This window comes from Sebastes fasciatus, chromosome 10, assembly GCF_043250625.1.
Source record: "Sebastes fasciatus isolate fSebFas1 chromosome 10, fSebFas1.pri, whole genome shotgun sequence".
NCBI lineage: Eukaryota > Metazoa > Chordata > Actinopteri > Perciformes > Sebastidae > Sebastes > Sebastes fasciatus.
Window position 1 is genome coordinate 24853019 of NC_133804.1, and position 22595 is coordinate 24875613.

Below are 22595 nucleotides of genomic sequence, written 5' to 3' on the forward strand. Positions count from 1 at the left end.
GGTTGTTTGTCCCTCACTAATTCCATGAACAATTTAAAGTACCAGTGATTAGGCAGCATCTAGGCAAGGAACAGAAACGTCTCCCGTGTGACAAGCGTGTAGGACTACGGTGGCAGACGCAAAAACACAAAAGGCTCTCTCTAGAGCCAGTGTTTGGTTTGTCCGTTCTGTGCTATTGTAGAAACATGGCGGAGCAACATGAAGAGGACCCGCATGTAGATATGAAGGGCTCATTCTAAGGTAAAACACAACAATTCTTATTTTCAGGTGATTATACACTAATGAAAACATGAATAAAATATTCCATTTAGATCCACCTACACTACACACTGTCGGCTACCTTTAAGAGTGCTTTAATGTCTAAAATCAAACTGTTCTTTTCAGGCTAGTCCCCAACACTTTTTGAGACTGACTTATTTGCTTGTAGTTTCGTTGTACCCTCGGTTTTATTTGGATACAGACTTTTAGAGACTTTTTTGCAACTACAGAGAGCAAAGTACAGAAATACTCTCAAACATGTGTAATATTGTTTCCATTGATGGTGTAACGGTTCAACAAGCCCATGGTTTGGTTTGTATTGCGGTTTCTGGGTCACGGTTTCGGTTTGGTTTGTTTTGCACATTAGGGGAGAAGAAAAACATTTCCAATGTGTTTGAACTCCAAATTATATAAATATACAGATTGATTGATAGTAATGAATGATATTTCTATAGTATATGAGGCCATGACAGTAATTTTATACATGAAATAAGGCAGGATACTTAATTTGCCTGTATTTAATAGTGGTGCAACAGTTCAACAAGCCCACGGTTCAGTTTGTACGTCATTGAACAGTTCGGTTTGTTTGGTTTTGCATCCCCTAGTGTATACTCATTACCAGGGCTTCAAATACCAATGCTTTGTCACGACCATCGTCGTTCGATACCAACGCTTAAAGCACCCTTTAGCATCAGTATGAGACGCACCGGGCTTTTCTATTAACTACAATGGAAACCCCTCCGTGGCAGCAGTCTTTCATGTCCACTGTTCACAACTTCAGAGTTATTTTCACTGTACAAATGTAGTAGTTTTAAGCCCAACCATGTTGTTGTTTTTTCCTAAACCTAATTATAATGGTTTATTGCCTGAACCTAAGCATGTGTTTTTGTTTACTTCACAACATTAAGCACGTGTTTGCGACTGAAAAGAGTGGCACCGAGGGGTCTGAAAAAGCGTCAGTATGTGACGAGTTTGGATGGGAACATGTTGGTGTGAGAGGTGTATGAAAATCAAGTCAGTTTGTGAGAGTATTAGATATTCTGTTGTTTCTGCCTTTCTAGGACCAATTAATCCTCAGTTTTTTAATTTTTTGCTTCGTTTGCTTGTTTGTCTTTTGATTCTGTGTTTGCAAATCTGGTCAGACTTAACTTAATCTCCTGTTGATATGACCATTAAAGCTAAATGCAAAAATGAATTTAGAGCTATTATGAAATACATATAAATACTATAAAGTACTTAACAACAGCCAATAATGTCAGTAAATCATTTCATGAGAGGTGGCAGATTTTTGATTCCTTCGCTGTTTATTTATCCGAGTTTAAAGTGAAACCCATCCATCTTTGAACACAATGATCCAAACATCATCATGTCTCTCCTCACGAACAGACAATTTAAATTAGTAAACTGTGTATTTGGCCACGAGGAAGTCAACTTCCTTGAATTTCATGTACACTTTGTCATTTTTGCTCCTCCTCAGGAAAGCCATCCATATTGATGGCAGCGGGTGATTTATATTGCCAGGACCAGCATCCAATGGCAGCGCCTGTTGATCAATCAAACCTAATCTGATTGGATGGAATCCTTAAAGAACAGCCAGATGGGAGCCATCAGAGTCAGTCTGTCCACTGCAGCCTCTGATTCACTTCCTGTTCCCAGAAGGCCTCTCTCTGGGCGCTGAAGGATGATGCTGCACCACAGAGCTGGACCAGATAGATCCGGTATATTTCAACTGAAATCAATATGGGTGGATGGTGAATTGGCTGGTACACAAATTGGGTGTTTTATAATGATGTAACAAAATACGTGTTAGTGGGCTGCAGCACACAGCTTAGAGAACAGATATGTTGCTTTGTTAGTGGACATGAAGTAATGTCAGCATTATTAAAGGATAAGTCTGGGACATTCTATGTTTTCTTACTGTCAACAAATCACATTCAAACAAGTTTTTTCTGTGTATCAGAAGCCGATATATCTTATTCCTCTGTGCCATAGAACTCCATTGTTGTCCAAAACATATTTAAAACTCAGCTACCCTATATGACATGCTATGAGAATGGGCACTGTAGTTTCTTTTGAGTCGATCCTGCATACATCATCCTGCTGCTGTAAATACTCTCTGGTGCACCAAATCTGCTGAAAATAGTCCCCAACAAACACAGTTTACTCCTGTTTGAGTACCATTCACTAAAAAAACTACAGTTCCCAGTGGATCTATTATCTAAAATTGAAAGTACATATTTGTTACCTGTTTTTTTTAAAGATTAAGTCTTCAGTAGGAACCCATGGGCTTGGGACTGAGAGCCAGAGATGGGCTTGGTAAGTTGGAAGGTATTGAGACTAAGGGACTATTGTTGGTTTTGGTGTTTTCATGGAATTTGCTGACAGTTACAAAAACATAGAATAACACCAGCCTTATCCTTTAAATTGTCACTGGTATTGTGACATCCCTAATGTGGTCATAACTAGGTATTGGCCAAATTTTCAATTTTACCTGATGATGGAAATTGAGGAAAATGTCCGTAATTACGATTCATTTTGTGACAAACATGAATGCGTTTACCAAATTTCATGACAATCCCTCATCCCAATAGTTGGTGAGACATTTCACTCAAAACCACATATGCCATCCTCATGGTGTCACTAGAGGGAAAGTCAGTAGGATTCACCTTCTAGGGACCACGGATGTCTGTATAACATTTCATTGCAATCCATCCAATAGTTGAGATATCAACTAAGTAGCTAGCATGCCTAAAACAATCTGTGGCAAACTGCTGTTCTATCCCTTCTATTTCTATGCTGTGTATCCTCTCCTCCTCTGCCTCCCCTGTTGAAGCTTGACGTGACAAATAGCTGGATCTGCACTTTTCTGTAGCAAAACCAACATGCCCCTCATCATCGCCGGGTGCAAATTTGATCAGAACACACCCAGAATCCCCCGGCTGCCTGATGATGAATTGGCATATTAGGGACGATGTTTATGCATCAGGCCAGCACTCTCCAGCAAATGACAGTAAATTGCTTCTCAGACAAATCTCTGGTCTGGGACTCCAGCGACTGGGAATGAATTGAACCTTCCTCACGGGTTCCAGGAAAACTTGTCAAAGAGATCAGATGATGATTTCTCCTTAGTTGGCTACTTTTTCTATGAAATTAGTCATTTTCAGCCCATTTATTTGATAAAAATGAATCGAACAAACCTAAATTCACAAATATCGATTTCTTCCTTATTGGTTTGAGGAATTTGAGAAAAGCTAAACTCATCAACAAATTACTTTTTACGGTGTATTTACCTTACAATACACTCTGTCACATGTAATGTCCCATTGATGGAGTGAGCTTGTGAAGTCAGCAGTTGAACTTGACTGTTCATATAGCTTTTATATGAATTAACGTCAGTGTAAGCCGGTCTAGCTGAGCCTGGTCCAGGTCCAGATTGAAGCCACAGAATGAAAACCAATAGCCCTGGGCTGATATAGAGTAGCAGTGAGAAGACGGAGGGAACAGTGAGAGGAGCAATAACGCTAATGTGATCAAAGAAAATGGCTCTCTGAATAGAGGTGGGATGAAAGCCATACCCCTGAAATCTGGGTCTGCAGGCCCTGAAAGAGGTGACAGCATGATGAAGTTTCTACTGGATTTCCTGAGAGTAGAGGCAAAGTGGCCCTAAACCACCAGCACTCACGTGTTGGATGGGAAATTGATAGGCAATATGTGTTCATCGTAGGTGGGCCTCTATATAAATAACATCCCAGGTTCTAGAAAATGTGACATAATATAACGAAAATAAAATGGCATTAGTAGTAATTGTACTTTAAGCAAATTAGCTGTGGTAGCTAGTGATAGCAGCTAGAGCTACCCCTGTTGTCTCTACAGGCTGTTCTCATACACCGGTCGTAGCTATATCTATGAAAAGTATGCATTGTAATTTGTATATATATCCCAGGAAATTAATTTGTCTTTAATCCATGTAATCATGAACCAGGAAGTATAAAGAGCGACAACCTCCACATAGAGAGGAGCTTGGGTTGGTTGAGTGGGTCAAAACAGAAGTGATTTATTTGTCACGTAACTTCCGTACTTAAGTGACGCCACTACTGGAGTTATTTTTAGCCAAACCACGATCTTTTTCCTAAATCTAACAAAGTAGTTTTATTGCCTAAACCTAACCAAGTTGTTTACTGTGAAGACGAAAGTTTATTTTGAAAAGACTGTATGCATGTAACGAGCATAAATTGACACGTGTTGCTGGACGTTCGTAGGAAAACTCACGAAAAATGAGGAATAACTTTTTGGAAAGATATCATGCGAACCGTTGTATGAGGATACGCTGTGTTTCTAATTAAAATACGTGAACGTGCCACATGGTCAAAACAACTACAGAAAGGTAAATAAACCTTTAGCTAAATGGCTACAAAGCCACCATACAGCTGACAGTTACATTTAAATAAAATCCATTATTAACACTAATTCAGGGTATATGCTGTTGAAGCTTTACACTGTTTATTTATGTCTTCTTTCTTTGGTTAACAAACCAACTAAATACAGGGTTTTCACTCAGGAGACCGGAGCTTGCATCCTGTGTGAAACAAACAATGTGTGGTTGTCTTTATGGTCATAGTTATTTTAACCCAGTTTTTCCCTAAACTTAACTAAGTGTTTTTGTTTTTTTGCCTAAACCTAAAGATGTTGTAGTTTTATTGCCTAAACCTAAAGAAGTTGTAGTTGTATTGCCTAAACCTAAAGATATCTTTTTGTTTGTGTTCAAAATGTGAGGTTTCATTCAGTTTAACAACATGTTAGAACGTGTTACTTTTAAGTTTCACTTTCACTTTTACAACATAGTAGGCATAGTAGGCCCCTGATAACACCTATTTAATGGCCTAAAAACAGTCGAATGGGGTGCACGATCAAAACAACAAACTGATAATGCAACAGTCCTCATCCTTTTTTATCTACAGTATTTATTGGCCATCGGCAGCTTGTAACACCCGGAGGCAACAACCAGGGTGTGTCGAGCTCTTATTTAGCTTCTATTCAAAAGCAATCACAAAATGCCCACCAGTTTGCAACCAGCATTTGTCCGCCCTCTCCTTCCCCTGGCTGTGTTTGCAGGTTTGCATCTGAATCAGGGGGCTGGCGGGGGCCCGAGCCGCTCGGCCACGTGGACCAGATTGATGTCATTGTCTCGGCACACTGACCTTTGCTGTAATACCCACGGCAGACATCACAAACTCTCACATCAATTTAGTCCAATTGGATGTGGCATGTCTTGGCTAACTCAATTTGTGGAGAAATGCACCTGTCTCTGCCTTCCCTCCCTATAGATTTACTCAAGGGGAGGGGGAGGTATTGCAGGGAAGAGAAAGGGAGAGTGAGGGGAGGGTTTTGGAGTGGAGTTGGCTGCTGATCCACTACCCTCCCACCCTCCTCACCCCCCCCCCCCAAAAAAAAAACACTCACCCATATGCATATAAACACCATGCACCAACTTCTCCCTCTTTCTCTTTCTCTCAGCTCTTTTCCCTCGGCCATACTTTGCAGATGTAGCAGTGTGTGTGTGTGTGTGTGTGTGCGTGCCTGTGTGTGTGTTTTCCAAGGTCTGGGCAGAGCGTCTGGGAGGAGCAGAAGGAGAGCCATTAGCCCGGCGGTAATCAGATTAGAGCGACGTTAAAGGGGGATGTGAATTTAAACAGCCAACAGAGAGAAGAAGAGGAAAAGTTGGAGGTGTTATTAAGGTTGTTCATTACTCATATGCTCTCAGTGTGTGTGTGTGTGTGTTTGAGTAGGTGTGTGTGTGTATGAAGCATATGCTGGAGTTGGTGTGCAAGGTCACTTTTGCATTCAGCATATGTGTCCATACAGTATACGTGGGATGTATGTAGCTGTACAGGATGTATGCATTCATGACAGCCTGTTAGTTCAGGTATATATGTGTTCTTAAGTGTGTGCGGCACATGTGTGTTTGTGTGAGTGTGTTTTATGCAAAGCGGGCGAGCTGTCAGAGATGAATAATATGTGTTGGGATCTGAGCATTAGGTAATGAGCAGCATGCTGTGAGGTGAGGCATAAGCCCTCCATCTGCACTGATGCTGTTTACTTGTAAACACACGCACACAAACACATTTGTTCTACTATCCTAGTGAGGACCTCCATTCATTCTTCCATAAACACTAATCTCAACCAAAACTGAGCCCCAATCTAAAGCTGTATATTAATATTTAATCAAGTTCAGTGAAAGACACTCCCTGACGGTCAGCACACACCTCTGTAGCTCTCTGGAGATTTTCAGCCTGCTTGTTTTTATGGCACATTATCTGTACAGTTCAGTCTTAGTGCTCTCATCAGTCTTGTTTCCAGCAGCATAATCCCAATGTTCACGACCTGCCCAGCACCAAATGGAGGACATACCGTATAAAGTTAGCAGCTAGCTGGTGAATATAGAGGTGCGTTTAGCAGCTTAAGAGACGGATATTTCGTCAGGAGTTGGTGGAGATCAAAACAGAGCTGCTGCTGGGCAAATGTTTGCTATTATTGTTATTTAACGTATCCTCATACAACGGTTTGATATCTCACAAAAAGTTATTCCTCATTTTTCTAGCGTTTCCCTATGAGTATCTAGCAACACCTGTCAATTTCCGCTCATTACATGCATAAAGTCTTTTCAAAATAAACTTCCGTCTTCACAGGAAACAATTTAGTTAGTTTTACTTAGTTAGGTTTAGGAAAAGATCGTTGTTTGGGTTAAAACAACTCCGTGAGTGGCGTAACTTAAGTATGCAAGTTACGTGACAAATACATCAACGCATACACCTAGTGGCCAAAAATTCATTATCACAGCTTGAACTCAAGTCTTAAACCTAAGTTCCATCAAAATCTCCCTTTGTTAAGATACTTTTCATCTATCTTTTATTAGGGCACTTGTCCTCATAAAACACAGAAAAACACATTTATATCACAAAGACATTGTCCGTACCCAATGCAAGGAGAATTGTATATTCATGTACACAATGTACATTGTAGTAAAATATCGTGTAAGACCTTTAAAGCCTCACACACACGAGTAAACACGCACAACCATTAAAACAGATGTTGAGATAACATTTGCAGGCATTATGGATTCTCCCTGCAGTCGTATTGACAGGCGAGTCAATAAGCCAGCAGGGTAAAGATGAACCTAACCTTACTATTCACTTAACATTGACTTCAGTAGAATCTCCTGGACAACACAGTGAAAAGAGCACTGCACGTCAAAATACCAAAATGCCTCGCATGTCAAAATGTCAGTGATGTCCAAGTGATGAGTGTCGAAACATTTAGCATTTCAACATGGCTGACTGCATTGTTATTACACCCATTGTATTATCTGCTTCTTGTTTGTATAATAGAATTTAAAGGGCCAGTGTGTAACATTTCGGGGGATCCATTGGCAGAAATGGAATATAATATTAATCAGTATGTTTTGTCTTTAGTGTATAATCACCTGAAAGAGTTGTTGTGATTTCGTTAGCTTAGAATGAGCCGTTCATATCTACATATGGAGCGGGTCCTCTTCACGGAGCCGGCCGCCAAGATTCAGCAGTAGCCCAGAACGGACAAACCAAACACACCGCTAGATGCCAGATCTTATGCACTGCACCTTTAAGTGGAAATATTTCCGGAATGGGTGGAACCAGATAGGATATGAAAAAGATGAATGAAAAATTGTATTTTTATACTTGCAACTATATTGATATTCTATATTTGTGCTTTTACATTTGCACACCTTCCTACTGTGTACTGCAACTGCTCAGGCTGGTCTCATACACTGTTCATAGCTATACCATCTCGTGTGAAACTAGAAGTCAACATTGATTTATTTGTCCCGTAACTTCCGTACTGAAGTAACGCAACTTCTGCAGTTATTTTAACTAAAACCACGATCTTTTCCTAAACCTAACCAAGTTGTTTCCTGTGAAGACAGAAGTTTCTTTTGAAAAGACTGTTTCCATTAACAAGCGGAAATTGACATGTGTTGCTGGACATTAGTAGGAAAACGCATGAAAAATGACGCCCTACGTCACACATTTGCTACCTGGTGCACTTTTTTTACTTTACACCATTTTATCCAAGTGTCTGAATTTTCAGTATAAAATGTACGCACCTCAGTGGAACAAAAAATATATTTGTCTACAGCATGCAGACTGCTTTTGTTAAAAAATCACATGATGTAATACTTCCCCTTTGAGTGTCTGAGATCTCACTTTACTGTACTATTGAGTGTTTATTATGTGGGGACTAATGAATGACTGAACGAGGAAGAGAGATTTTGAACATTACGAGCATTAGAATGAAGCTGAGCGCTGCCTGTTGCTATGGTAACTTGTAGTTTAATACTGTAAACCAGTAGCACTAATTTAGATCGGTAGCCAAGAACTGTTGAACACAGTTATGTTTGTTGTTTTACAGTTTTAATAGAAACCTTCAAGCCAATCAGAAACAATTACTTTTGTGGCCGTATAGTATAAAACCCTACAAATACATCACAGCGAAGTATTTTACTTTGATAACAGTTTGAAGATGTTTTACTTCTCAGACTTCAACTCAGCTGTGACATTGGAAGTTCACGTTGAAGGGTAGATATACTCCTCCAGTGCCAGGGCAGCATGTGTGGGAGAAGATTGACCTTGATACCAATTTGGTATGTGTTTAGTTTGAAGGACAGTTCCCTCACAAAACTTCTGTCATCTGCTGTTGCAGCAAGTTCATTCTTACTCTTTGGAGGATGTCAAAAGGCATTCTGGGAAATGTAGGAAATGACCAACTGAAGTAAAATTAGGTGAAGCAAGCTGAGGCAAACAAGAGTAAAATACAACACTTCATTACTGAAATGAAATGATGTGACAGATTTATTAAATCTGACAGATAATCTCAGGGTGGATTTTTTTTTATGAAACACCTGAACAGGTTTTACACACAGACGCACACACACACACACACACACACAGACACACACATTCACATAACCACCCACACAAACGTGTTTTTTCCCCTCTTGTTCCCAGCCAAAGGTCCAGTTAGTGACCTATTACAGCCGGGCTGCACAGAGTGACCCCCACTGCCCCCTCACACCACCACCCGTCCCTTCGCCCTGCTCCCCACCCGAATGCTGAGGCATCACTGCTCCTGAGCACACAGTCCTGTAGCACCCCCTGACCCCGCGCTGTCCCCCATTATAGAGCAGTCAGAAAGCTTTTAGGGGCTCCGGTAACGCTGAAAGATTGATGGCGTAAAATGGGGTGGAGGAGGGGCGAAGAGCAGGTGGTTAAGAAGAGAATGTCCTGCTTAATGGGTTGCCAGGAATGTAATTCAATAATTATGAAAAGTGACTCAGGAGAGCTGGCTGGATGGAAGGATGGCTGGATAGAGGGCTGCTGAGGGAAGCAGAGAGGCCTTCTGCACATGCCTGAGCATCCTCATCCTCTTCCTCATCCTCATCCTCCAGCTGGGAAGAAACAGGTGAACAGATTTCAATCATTCAGCCTTCGTTTGATACATGCTACAATCTCATAACAGCACCCTCTATACGAAATGTTTCACTTAAACTAGATATTTATTCATGGAGTTACAAAGTGGGAGGAGGTGTTTTTGGCGCCCCTGGTTCCAAATGTAAAAGTCCTATTTATTTTCCCCAAAGGCTTTAGGTGTGTTTCCATCCACCTGTTTTAATGCCCCATTTTCAATTTGCGCATAAAAATCCTGAGTAGAATCACTGGAAATTTTGAAAAAAAGTAAAGATATTGAAAAAAACGCTTGGCTGAGTTGGAAAACTTGCTGTACCGATAAATGCAAAATGCAAGAAAGTGCTATGGAAACACATTTGGGGATATGACGTACACGAAACATTTGACTTAGGCGTCCACTAATGAACAATGGCTGCAGACGAAAACATACATGAAACAAACATAAATGCCATATTTACATCATGTTTTCATGGGTTTGACTGGCGCTCATTTAATCACGTCATCTGGTTGCGTCTTCTTTTTCCGCAATGGTTTAACGGCACCTGACTGGAGAGTTAGCACCACCTACTGCTTATCTCCATGAACCAGCTCCTAATATTCACATAACAGTAGCAAAACATTTTCTTTTGCAGATTTTTTATGAAAATTTGGTAAAAAATTGCGATACTTTTGGATGCAAATCTGGCTCAAATTACATGACTTTTACGTCTTAGGTCAGCATTGACTCTTCCTCTTGAATCGTCGTGTTCATTGGTTTTAAAAAACGTCGAAGGTACAAGCATTAATATTTCAGGGGAAATGTTAACTACGACTCCCAAGGTGCATTTCGGGGAGAAACATTCAATCAGCAAGTGTGACGTTAACGACGAGTTGAAGCAAAAGATTACACTAATGAGAAAACTGACTGATTAAAAGTTATGTGTTATATTCACGAGTACAAGCGAGAAAGTGTACTACGGGTGACCAGGAGACTGCTGTTCGTGTCCTGTGTGAAACCAAAAATCAAAAGCATTACATAAAAAAGTCTGGTCAGGGCGGTTGTTATTTATTTACGGTAGATACGGTTGTTGTATTTGAACACGAAACATAATCTTTTTTTTCTAACTATAACCAAATAGTTTTGTTGCCTACACCTAACCAATCGTTTCACAACGTTAAGCACGTGGCATTGCGTTTCTGCAAGTGTGATACGAGGCTGATATGAACCATATCCTGTGGTTTACAGAAACAGACAATGCCAACTTTTTTCTGGCGACTCAGTTGAAAACCCATTAGTTGTAATTTGTTTTTATTTGTAAAACATAAACACCTCATCAGGTTGTTAAAACCCTCAAATCCCCTGAAACCATATTGAGAAATTAACCTCAATGCTACGAACACGAGGCCAAAATCCAAAAACATGGACACATTATCTGAACTTCGTTATTCAATCTCAATGCTATTGATAATTCTGAATATTAAGATGGTGTCACTTTCTTAACAAGGACTAAAATTACCCATAATCTCCATATTAAGAACTATAATTTCATTCCTTTTGTTTCATCTTAAGTGTCACATTTTGGCAAAGGTCTCTTAAAGTAGCCACCACCAGTTTATGGTTTAGGTGTCACAGGAGGTAACAGACATCCTAGCAAACTGCATCATTTTCACACAAAAAAAGAAGCCAAAGTTTTGAGCAATAAAGTTTGATCAGCCTGTCACAGATGATTAAAAACAAGCTGCTCAGTTGTGAGAAACTCATCTTCATAAAGCCAACAAGGTAACTGTATATACATTTATGTATATTTCTACTATCATTGTGCTTTTATAAAATCCCTGACTGCTCTGCTGCTTTTTCAAAATCACATTTCAGGATGGATTTCTTTATCTGTCCATGTTTACTGTATGAGTTTACTGATTGAATTAAAGCTATTGCTTTGCCTCAAACTCTGTGTGTCATCAATATTTCGTTGCCGGCCAGATGCAAAACACTGCAGACCTGCTGCATCGCTTTAAAGTCTGCAAGTATGATCCTAGTTCCTCTTGAAGTTGTCAGAATCGTTTACGCAGCGAAAGAAAACAGAAAACTGAACTGAAGCTATGTTATTGCAGAGATATTGTTCTTGTGTATGCCTGATGATTTGTGTTATTGTTTTTTTGTCTTTGTTTAAAAGTTGACGTGGTAAGTTATCTGATAAATGAGCTTCTAAAGTTCTGCAACTTTCAGACATTTGCTCACTCAGAAAATGTATTTTCTATGCTCCAAAAAATGACATATGTGCTTTGTTTTTCATTCTTTTTTTATTTTTATTTACTGTACACTGCTTCCACATTTCAATATACCCAGTTTACTTACTGGATTTAAAAGCCGCACAATAAAGTATCGTCTGTGCAGGAGCAGTATTTTACAGTTTTGATGTAATTTACAAACATATACATCTGACCCAGTACGTCAATAAAACCCTTCTCCAGTTGGTGAAAGTCTTCCCATCAACTCTTCCTCATCTTTCATCTATTTTATCCTCTCTCCCTCTCTACAGGGTCTACTTTTGCTCTGTGTCTTCTTACTTTTGCTCTCCAAGATGTATTGATAATTTCCAGCAAAAATAGGATTTCAGTTTATTCTACAGAGCAAAAAATCTAATAGCAGAGTCCTCAATTCAATTGTGTTTTACCGGAGTGGAGAACAATAAACAGGGAGGAGGGCTCCGTTCCAGACGTTCACCATGAGATTATTGTTCAAAAGAGATCTGATACGATTACAGGAAGCAATAGATGATAATTACATCAGAACATGACTTTTCCTCAGCGAACACTTATATTCATCTGGGTTATGCATCGGCCCCAAACTGAAATGTGGCAATGCATGAGATGACATGGCCTGCTAGTGCCGGAGACTGTGGGGGAGGTGTTTGCAGTCATCTCAGGGTCAGGAGGACACTTATGATGTTTGATTGTGATCATCTATTAATCGTACATTTTTAAGGGAAATTTCCCAAACTTCACAGCTTCTCAAATGTGAATGTTTGCAGTTTTTTTCTTTAGTAAACTGAATATAATTTATTTGGCTTTTGGACTAATTGGTCGGATCAGCTTTTTTTGACCATTTTCAGACATTTTAGAGAACAAGATGATTGTTGGTTGCAGTCGTATGTATTTTGTAGCAGTGACGTATGAATCGTGACCTGAACATTTTTACTGTGACACAGAGCCGCAAATAATGATATTCAGTTTGTCATTAAAGGTCCAGTCTGTAGATTTTTGACCGTATACATTTGAGGTGTGTTTACAAACATTAGTGAATAGTTGTGAGTGGAAAAATGGAAAATCTGCATTTTGTGTCTCTCAACCAATCAATGAAGTGAGATGATAATTAAAGCTAGGGTTGGTAATAATTCAAAAACATTTATTGTTATATTTGTTGAAATTCTCTCTTCTCTTCTGTTGCAGGACTGTAATAATCCCCGTCCAACCACTCCACTCGGCCCGGATGAAATGATGGCTACCTGCCTGTCCACCTACCTTATTCACTCATTGTGTATCACCAGAGTCTTCCACAAGCTGTGAGTACTAACAATAACCACGTTCATTGTTTACGTTGATAATGGTATTTTGGGGGAGTAGTTGCTAGTTTCTTAAGCTTACCAACCCTAGCTTTAAGTTTTCACTCCAAACTCGTCAAATACCACCGTTTGGTCAGTGCCCGTCGGTATCGGAGACCGACGCATGGGGTACCCCTCTTGCGTTACTTTTGGGGACGGTGTGTCAGTATACGCTCGTTACATGCATAGTGTCCTTTCAAAATAAACAACAGGAAGTTAGGTTTAGGCACCACTTAGTTAGGGTTAGGAAACGGCCGTGGTTGACGTTAACTTCACTGACAAGTGACTCACGTGACTTACGTGACTGACAAAGACCGATGTGACAAAATAAGTCAACGTTAGTTTCACACGGGACACGAACAGCGCTCTCCTGGTTGAAAGTCTTGTGTTTGTTTGACCCATCCACCACCAGTCCCGCCTGCCCTGAACGGACTCTCACGCTATTACTACTACGTCACTTGCTCCAACCGCCGAATAACTTCTTTGGAGTTAGTCGAAAGCCCGGTTCGTCACATTAAGGGTGCCTCCGTGCATCGTTTTCCGATGCCGAGGGGCACTTACCAAATGGCGGTATTTGGCGAGTTGGGAGTGAGAACGGGTTGCTGTGATAGATAAATACAAAAATTGCTCTTTAGAAATGGAACTGGATGGTGAATAAAATGTCAACTAAAAGACTGATCCCTGTCCTGAGTGGACCTGTGTGTTGCTGTGGCTCTCTGGCTCTGTCACTGTTAAACCGGTGCTTCAGTAACATTTGGCCACACAATCTGTGGAGAAAAAAAAGCCAAACAAACAGAAAAACAAACTTGGAGTAATGACACTCGCCATTTGCCAGGGTCGGCTGTTTGGTAAAGAACGAGCGGTGGTGAGGGCCAGGCGCTGAAAGATGGCCACTTTTACAAGGCACGACAATGCAAAAGAAAAATAACAAAACTGGCCAACTTTGATGGCCCCTGAATATATTGGGCACTCTGCCTTGTGTGTGTGTGTGTGTGTGTGTGTGTGTGTGTGTGTGTGTGTTGTGTTGTGTGTGTCTGCAGCAGCGGGTGGGGGGCAGAAGGGTTAAGTAGGATAGAAGGCACCCATACTTCAGATTGGCAGCAAGCTGCCGCAAGGATAATCTAATCAGGGGATGCAATTCAATTAGCCAAGGGTCTCTGGGGCCACCAAGCCAGGCAGCCGGTGGCAGCGCTGCTACCGAGGGCTCTGCTGCCTCCACACCCGACACCCTGACGCTAGCCTCCGCCGGGGCCCTGGCCGCTCCGCATGAATGCAGATGAAATTTGAAATATGAAAATCTCCAATAATTTATGGAAGTTGTCAGGAACATGGAGCCAAGCTGCTGCTGCTGCTGCTGCTGCTGGCCGAGGGGAGAAAGAGAGAGAGAGAGAGAGAGAGAGAGAGATGGAGGGGGGAGGGTGTTATTCTTCTATGGAGTTAAAATTGTCTTACAGCTGCTGCTGCTGACATTATAACACATATTACAGGGCGCCGTATCAGTGCTATAATGAGAAAACAAACACTATGTTATGGCCATTTTGGTGTTTTTCATGTTCATTGTTAATGTATTTCTGAACCTTTAAGAGAAGGACGATTTAATTTCTGGTAAAGTTTTGTGGTTTGTCTGGCAACAGGGATATCTAATATGATGCACGACAAGAGCATACAGGGGATGTGTCGTTGTTTATTTCTTAACTGAAAATGCAAACAATTACTGGGCTTTTGACAAGGCAGCACGTCATGTCCAGGCCTAACATCTGGCCCTATACTTTAAACTGCTAAAAAACATTTTTTTCTAAGGAAGTTTGTCTATTATTGAGTCCTACAGTCACTTGCCAGTTTATTATTTATTCAGATAAATAAATAAATAAAAACAGAAATATAATTTATGCAACATTATTTCAATTAATTAATGCCTACTAATATTTTTAATATTATTTTGGTTCATTTATTGGCATATTTATGTATTTATCGAGTCATTTATTCATTTAGATTTTTGATTTTGGCAGATTCCGTCCCACATAGTTTATTAGGTACACCTAGCTAGATAATGCAGGATAATGCAGTCAAATACAGTAGCCCTGCAATAACCGTGAAGGTTTCTGTTGTAAAAATGTTTTTGTCCAATCCATTTATATCAACGAAAGTAGACTAAATATTAGAAACACCTGTCAGTGTAAAGTCATACAGTTCAATAGCACCACAAATGACATCCTCCAAAATAAAGTTGAATCAACACACACCTCTCTAAAACAGTTTCAAAAAAACTAAACATTATAACCTGCATGTAAGTAGGATTTATTACAGGACTGCTGTATTAGACTGCATTAGTTTCAGCCCCAGCCTTTTATCTATTATCATTACATTCAAGTCACAGAGTTGAGAATCTAATTTTCCATAAATACCTCTTTGGAAAACCCAGAAGGTTATTTAACAAAACTTACTGCTGTTCTGAAGTTATTTCCAGAAATCCCCAAAGACTCTATAGATGAAAATATTTTAATCTGTTGTGTGATTAAAAAAAAAAAAGTTGAGTAACAGGTAACTGAAAATTACATTGTAAAACACAAGCAAATATTTTGGACATAAACATCAATATATGTGAAGATATGTCATGTCCGTCTACCATCTTTGTTATGATTAATGTTTCTTAAAAAGAGTCATAATTTGGGGAATGGGTTAAATATCTTTTGTATTTAATTTTATGGTGCAACAGAATATTTAATATTAATATTACATAATGACAAGAGTCTTTGAGGATTCTGGAAATATCTTCAGAGCAGCGATAAGTGTTGTTAAAGGTTTTCTTGCTGACAAACAAGTTCTGTTTGCCTTTAATTTTCACACCAAAAATCATGGTGCCTATCCTCCGGGTCTAATAAAAACACTGAATATATTTCCTTCCTCATAAAACATTTGAAAATCCAAATTTAATCCTTAGATTATTTATTCTCTTTTTTTGTCATTATTTGTGAGTATTATAGTTTATACTGGCACATTATTTGTCTTTGTACACTATTATGTTATGTTATTTTCACCTTTATTTACCTTATTTTGTGATTTATCTTTTCTTGTTTTTTTTAGCTAGTGTGAATTAGTGATGAGTTTTTTTATTATATGAACACCTGTCCTCATTACACTTCAACCCTGATGAAGACTTGTTGAGTCCAAACATGTTGGTGGTTATCCATGATTTGATAAAGGATTTCCTTTTAAAAGTACCTGGACGGTCATTGTTTTTTATTTGTACTTCACTACTTGTCCTGTCGTTGAAGAGCACCTGTATTTATACTTCAACGTTAACACCGAGTTTCTTGACCCAGTGCAGCAATCCCCATTTTTTCTTCACTATTTTAAATCCTGTATTGATTACATTCATGTTGACAAGTTTGCCGTCTTCTTCGTTGTCTTTGTTGGCGTATTGCTCTTTGCTCTATACTCCACCAATGGTCGATCAGTGGAATAGCCTGAAACTCACATGAATGTGTGTTGTGTGGCTCGCGTACTCGTGTTCATGCACGATAGAAACAAAACAGATCCATTGGTAAAAACATTGCTCATAGAAACAGGATAGCTGTACCTAATAAACTGACAACTGAGTTTAAAAGTCGTATTTTCTTTAAACAAATGAAAAAAAATCCGCCTGTGCCCTGAGAATAATTCAACTATTTTCCAATATAATTCAAAATGTTTCAAGTTTTTGTGTCACATTTTAATCTGGAAAATTGAATTCACTATTTTTAAGAAAAATTTGACTTTTAAGAAATAAATAATGGACAAAAATCACTTAGCAATATGTAGATATTTGCAGTGTACATTATATATCCTGGTGATACACCTTCATCAATCCTCAGACTGGTCTGAAATAGTACTGTACACACCTCCATTGTGCAGATTTCACTCCTCCTCCTCTCCTCCTCTGTGTCACATTTAGCTGTGACATGCAGCTCCTCAGGAGAAGAGAAGGAGCTGATGAGAGCTGGAGTAGTGGGGGAGGAGGTGAGATAGAAGATGGAGGGAGAAACCAAAGCTCAGAGAGAGAGAGAGAGAAGCTCTTAGACAGATTATTGCTCATTAGAGGCTGCCTTGCACCATACCATTATGTCAGGAGGAATCCTTTTTCATTTGCACAAATTTGCCTGGAATTTTTCTTATTTAGCCCGGCCTCCATTATCAGAGCTGGAAATCAGATTAGCCTATGATTATTCTCTGGCTCGCTTGCCAACATTTCCCCATGCGGCCAACGCCGGTGGCTTGGATTCGTCTTGGCCTTTTGTTAACCTCTGCCCACCAACAATGCACACAACAACAGCCGCAATATGAAATAATTCAGTGCTGGATAATGTGCTCAGCCTGAAGGGCCACTCACGATTAGATTTGTTCATGCTGCACATAAACACGTGTTTTCCATGTCAGTCAGACAGGGGACATACAGCATATCCTTTTTGGTGCATAAATGTTGATATATATATAATATAATATAGGTCTACATGTTATATGAATAAAGTCTGACTTGATTATACCTTATAACCTTATATATCTTTTGATAGAGGGGTAGTGGTGAAAAGTAACTAAATACTGTACTTAAAAGACCACTGTGTAGCTTTTAGAGGGATTTATTGGCAAAAAATGGAATATAATGTTTATTATTATGTTTTCATTAGTGTATAATCACCTGAAAATAAGAATCATTGTGTTTTTGTTACCTTAGAATGAGCCCTTCATATCTACATAGGGAGCGAGTCCTCTTCACGGATCCCGCCATGTTGCAACGCCATGTTTCTACAGTAGTAGTAGTAGTAGTAGTAGTTTTTCAGGCTGGTCTCATACATACATACATACCTACGAAAAGTAATGCACTGTAATTTGTATATATCCCACGAAATGAATAATCCACGTAATTGTTAACTATGAAATATAAATAGTGGTGAACGCCGTGCAGGAGGTCAGGGTGGATGGGTGGGTCAAAATCTACCAGACTTTCACCCAGGAGACCGGTGTTCGTGTCCGTGTGAAACTCAGAAGTCAATGTTGATTTCTTTGTCACGTAACTTACACAGTTAAATTGCACCACTTCCAGAGTTATTTTAAGCCAAACCGCGATCTTTTCCTAAACCTGACCAAGTTGTTTTGTTGCCTAAACCTAAGGAAGTTGTTTCGTGTGAAGACGGAAGTTTATTTTGAAAAGACTGTATGCATGTAATGAGTAGAAATTGACACGTGTCGCTGGACATTCGTAGGAAAAAGGCGGGATAACTTTTTTGTTAAATAAGATACAAACCATTGTATGAGAATATGTTGAGTGTTTACGTTGAAGTGGCAGCTTGAATTTGGTGGCGCGATTTCACCTGAAGGCCACCGTAAAAAAACGTTGTACATACAGGTATGTATCAGTACGTACTCTACTAGTACACCATTAGAGCAAACAATTAGAAAGTATTACGCCGTACATTGCGGGCCACAATCTAAAGCATTAATCATTTTATTTAACAGCCTTAGTTTAGGTACTAGTTACTTTTCAGATTAAGATTTTACATAAAAGAAAAAAAAGATAAAATTATAAAATACAATGAGTTGTCACTGCCAGGAGCCCAAAATACAAGAAAAATGACAGGACACTTCTTTCACAAATCTTTAGTGATAATCATTCAAAATATTATAATACAACAGTTCTAGGTTTTAAAAAATATATATATATTATATCTATTTATACTCACATGTAAGAAATAAAACACAATAGGCTATATGTACATGTAAAGTTATGTTATTATAAGTAAAACATGCTCAGTGTATTCACTGATGAATAGATAGACTCCGGGCGACCCCACATTTATCTTGTGACCCTTTGGCGGGGTCCAACCCCTATGTTGGGAACCACTGTACTACATCAGTATTAACATATATTACAATAATAATATATCAGTCACAGGAGACATTTTACTGCAGAACAAGTACTTTTAATTTTGATACTTTAAGTACATTGTGCTGATAATATTTAGTAGGATTTTGAATGCATGACTTTTTCTTGTAATGCAGTATTTTTATATTGTTGTACTGGTACTTTTACTCAAAAGTTGTGAGTACTTCTCCCACCATTGGTGAGGATAATCGTAGGTGTCAACGTGACTATCAAACTGCAGAAGTACAGCAGAGGAACAGGTGGAATGGTTTCCCATTGCTAAATAATCACTCCAATTAGGCAATTAAAATCCGAGGCAGAATCCAGTTATGGATACCCCGTGAATAAGCCCCCCGGCACTAATCGCAAATCAATAAAGACACGTTTCACTGTTACGCTTTCATTAACCTATTGCTTTTGAACTGCTCACACAGATTTTGTGTGGCTTTAATTGGCTGTAAAGCAATAAGGTGTAATGTGCTGTTAGTTAGGCTCTTTTACATTCATTAGTAAATAGTGTAAGTCGTTGATTATAATCATGAAAAGGTTGTTAAACTTAATAACAACTCAAATATAAGCAGGGATGAGAGGGAACACCAGACTGCACCTGAACAGGTGTGTTGATCTGTGTTACTGCCGTCATTTTAAATTCTGTAAAGACAATTTTTATTTGTTATTTTACTGTGAGAATTACAGGTCATTATACCCAATAACCATGGTTCTCTACTGAAATTGTCAGTCATATCTGCTTAGCCCTGTTATGCTATCGGCCGCCACAGAAAGTTGAGAATGTTGTGCTCGTAGGGCTTTGCAATTTATGAATATTATATCAATATTATGATATGAGACTAGATATCGTCTTAGATTTTAGATATTGTGATATCGTCAAAGTGGCTTTTCTTGGTTTTAAAGGCTGTATTACACCAGACTGTTGTTCTATTATTTGCCTTTACCCACTTTACTGAATATTATTTATCAAAAATATATCATTGTGTAAATATTTTGTAAAAGCACCAATGGTCATACATACAATATTGTTGCAGTATCAATATCAAGGAATTTCATCAAAAATATTAGATTTGATTTTCTCCATATATCGCCCTATAGTGCCACCTCAAACATTTTATTATGAGCTCTTCTAGTCATAAAAAAAACAATAAAAGGTCAAATGTGTTCCAAGTTCATGTCCTCTAAAACTATATCATAAATGTCAGTATACAGATCTGAATGACTTGCTTTGACTAGGAATTAAAAAGACTTGAGAGTTGACTTGGATTTATTTCAAATGACTGGAAACTTCTACAAAAAATCGTTCAAACAGCTCTGCATATATCTCCTGAGTGCATGGAAGAGCAGAAATAAAAAGAACAAAGAGCAGTGATTTTGTGGAAACTTTGGTAGATTTATTTTCATTAAAGACATTACAGTAGAATGCAAATGAAGATGACAGAATTACACAAAAGCAGAACATGTACAAAGTGTTAAAAGATATAAAATCTTCAATTTTGGTTTTAATAAACAACAACAATTCAGACTTTTACTACATTATTTGGGAACTTTGATTCAGCTTGTTTTGTGCAACACATGCCGGGTCTTGACAATAACGTCTCATCTTTGATCTCTATGAACCCTGCAGAGTGACAACGACCACCAGGCCATCAGTCTCAGACCTTCATCCTGCCAACTCCAGCCAGGAGGGTCTGCAGGACACCGTGTAGCCACGCTGGAGTCACTGAAAGCTGGCTTGGTAGGAGCAGATTACTGCCTAATTGTGCTTTTCAGAGCTGCTGTGCGCTGGTGGGGTTACAACAGGGCTGCATGCGGTCTGGGGCCACAGCAGTGGACGCTGCACCGATGGCATCCAACCTAGCAGGGTCTCATTGATCTGCCGAAGCAAAGGTCACCACAGTTATGCATCTGTAGGCTGAATGGTGGCCACCAGAGTAGCAGCAGCAGACGGGCTTCAGACAGCTTGTGGTCAACTTTTTGGGATCATTTCTAGTGCGTGTGAAAAGCAGCCTGCAGATTTCCAGTTTTGTTCATCCGCTTCCCTTTTTCCCCCATTATGCATCCTGAGACTGGATGATCCATCTCCCCCTCTCTCTTTCTCTCTCCACATCCTTCGTCCCTGCATCCCCCCCCCTCCAGCTCTCCACCAGCCAACCCCTGCTATTTTCACCCCACACACATCCGTCGCTGCACTTATCCAGCCTCAGACGGCTGCTGGCTCGATAGCTAAACGGATTATCCAACAACAGAGCACCTCTCCTTCTCCCTCTCTTCCTCTCCCTCTCTCTCTCTCTCTCTCTCTCTCTCTCTCTCTCTCTCCATGCACTCCTCTAGCCGTGGGTCCTCGGAGGCGGAGGGGCCCTATTGAGCGGGGCCCAGGCTCTCCACTAGCCAGGCTCTTTATTGAGGCGTCTATGGGGCTTTATGCTGCCAGCGCTCGGCCTTGCCCTCGCCATCATCAATCATCCTCGGCTCCGGGGCTGCTATCACGGCTCAGACAGCCGGCCAATCGCAGCCTTCCAGGAAGCTCTATAGGAGATGGGGAGAGAAGCAGAAAAAAATAGAGAATCACTCTGTTTCTGTTGCTGCCAGTCTCACATCTGATTTGATTGACATCTTGTGTACCTTCTGGGTGCAAAGCACTGGTATGAACCAAGACTGGCCTGTGTGGGATTTGATTAGATCATGAAGTGAGAGTCTGAGTCATGAAAGCCCACATAACAATGTTAAAATCATCATCACAGAAGGCATTTGGCAGCAATAACAGAGCCTTTTATGGGAGATCTATAGTAATCCTATAAGTTTGAATTTTAGATGAGGGGTTCAGTGTATAAATATTGCAGCAAAACTATGAATCCCAGAAGAAATAAAGCTGACAGATTAAACCTGATAAGGTCTATAAACTCACTAATGAGTACCACAGACACAGGAGAATTTTCTATAAGAATAATGTAGGTTTGTTTAAAGAAAACTACATGTCAAAGCTCACTTTTCTCTTTTTCATCAAGCCTCAACATGTCGAATTTCAACTCGAGTCTTAACTTGATTTTTCTTTTCTTTTCTTTTCTTTTTTTTCTTGTTGGCCCATCTCTCTCTGTGCAGCCCTGAGCTCTCATCCTGCTCCAGGAGGAATAGGCAGAATCTGATTACAGACCTATTTTACAGCAGACGCCGGGGCGCAATAAAGGGAGAGAGAGCACGGAAACGGGACTCGGCCCATCAATTAGATCTCTATTAGCAGCCAATGCAGACCTCACCTCAGGAAACGCCGGGGCCCTGAAATTAAACAATTCTTCAAGCTCGACAAGCCAGTCAACTCTGCTATATGTTTGAGAGAGGAGGAGGAGG

At 39.7% G+C, this 22595-nt stretch overlaps 1 protein-coding gene and 1 long non-coding RNA gene across 2 annotated transcripts in view; one reads left to right on the forward strand and one right to left on the reverse strand.

Annotated features, from left to right (window-relative positions):
- Nucleotides 1-22595, reverse strand: part of fgfbp1a (fibroblast growth factor binding protein 1a) — a 303976-nt gene that overhangs the window by 203118 nt on the left and 78263 nt on the right. The window lies entirely within an intron of this gene.
- Nucleotides 1731-20985, forward strand: LOC141774852 (uncharacterized). The gene is made up of 3 exons (XR_012595479.1): nt 1731-1976; nt 13188-13300; nt 20875-20985. It is a non-coding gene; the product is annotated as an uncharacterized LOC141774852 (long non-coding RNA).